Source organism: Nycticebus coucang, chromosome 20, assembly GCF_027406575.1.
Source record: "Nycticebus coucang isolate mNycCou1 chromosome 20, mNycCou1.pri, whole genome shotgun sequence".
Classification (NCBI taxonomy): Eukaryota; Metazoa; Chordata; class Mammalia; order Primates; family Lorisidae; genus Nycticebus; species Nycticebus coucang.
In genome coordinates this window covers 30,380,529-30,382,312 of record NC_069799.1, presented here as the reverse complement: position 1 = coordinate 30,382,312, position 1,784 = coordinate 30,380,529, and the positions used below count along the sequence as shown (strand labels likewise).

Genomic DNA, 1,784 nt, shown 5'->3' with positions numbered 1-1,784 from the left:
CAAGTAGATAAAAGTGTGCAAAGGTCAACGTTTATTAAAAGACAGTACACTCCAGAGACATCTACCTCAAGTGGAGAAGACCATGAGTTTAGTGACACTTTTCCCCTTTATGGTGATTGTCCAAATCTATATTAAGGGACAGGAGGTAAAATATCTGTGATTTTTCCTGGAAAGGGGGAAAACTTCCTGAATGAAGAGTCCCCCCATTTCTATCCCTGTAAGGCAATTTCCAGAAGCTGTCAGTATTTGTAAACTGTGACAAGAGGTGAAAATTTTACTGTGTTAATGAAAATGGGTCACTTGAGGGTACTGTCACTTGTAGGCAAAGATCCCATTTTGTGGCCTTGGCTGTATCTCTACACGTGGCCTCTCCACTTTTGACTCATTTTTGTAGAGCAAACATCAGTTCACTTTTTGGAAGCCTTCTTGAAATGCATTTCTTTCTTGGCAGCCCACTCTGGTAATTTTGCTCCTCTTATTATGGACAAGGGATCACCTGGAGTCATCTGCCTCTGTCTCTCCTTCACCCTACCTAACAGAATAAACACAACTTTAAGACATGATCGACATTTGTAGTACTTCTTCCATATGAATTATGATTAGAAAAGCATGAGAAACATTTAAAGACATCGTCATATGCTGCACATATATAGAATTTCTCTATGAATTGTGATGTACTAATATGTGTGAATACTGGTTAAAGAAGGAAACTGTCTTCACATCTGTCGGGGTTTTCTCTGTCCTAAATTTGTCATATATAGAATGGTTTGTTGACCAATGTTTGTTGACATTCTTGACTTTATAGCATTTCTCTTAAACATGAATTCTCCTGTGTACAGAAAACTGTGACTACTGGCATAAAGCTTCGCCACACCTTCATATGATGATGACTTTTCTCTGGCATGATTTCTCTTATGTTTACTAAGGGCCAGGGACCAGTTAAAACCTTTGCCATAGTGTTCACTTAGGCAGCACATATACTAAAATTGGAACAACACAGAGAAAATTAGCATGGCCCCTGAGCAAGGATGACATGCAAATTTGTGAAGCATTCCATATTTTTGACACACCGTTTAGGGACAAGACACAATTATAAGAGGGACTTTACCTAACAAATGCAATCAGTATAATCTGGTTTCTTGTACACTCAATCAATCCCTAACAATTAAAAAAAAAAAACTTTTCTCATATTATTCACATTTGTAAGATTTCTCTCCAATATGAATTTTCTTATGTACAGTAAGTTTTGACCTCTGGATTAAGTGCATTGCCACATTGTTCACATTTGTAGAATTTCTCGCCAGTGTGAGTTATTTTATGTTTAGTAAGTGATGAACACCAAGTAAAGGTACTGCCACATTCTTCATATTTCTAGGATTTCTATGTTGTATGATTGTCTTTTATGGACAGGCTGGTTCCAAACTGATTTAGAGGGTTTGCCCCTCTATTCATATTTGTAAGTTCTCTCCAGAATGAATTTTTTTGTGTTTAGAAAGATTTGAGTACTGATTAAAGGATTTGCCACATTGTTGACATTCATAAGGTTTCTCTCCAGAATGAATTCTTTTATGTACAGAAAGGACTGAACAGTGGTTAAAGGCTTTTCCACATTCATCACATTTGTATGGTTTCTCCCCAGAATGAATTCTTTTATGTCTAGGAAGGGATGAATAATACTTAAAGGATTTTCCACATTCTTCACATTTATAGGGTTTCTCTCCAGAATGAATTCTTTTATGTACAGAGAGGGTTGAGTAATCCTTAAAGGATTTGCCACATTCTTG

At 36.7% G+C, this 1,784-nt stretch overlaps 1 non-coding gene across 1 annotated transcript; it reads left to right on the top strand.

Moving 5' to 3' along the window:
• Positions 1-956: 956 nt before the first annotated feature.
• On the top strand, positions 957-1,063 carry LOC128573158 (U6 spliceosomal RNA). The gene has a single exon (XR_008376328.1). It is a non-coding gene; the product is annotated as a U6 spliceosomal RNA (small nuclear RNA).
• Positions 1,064-1,784: the final 721 nt, after the last annotated feature.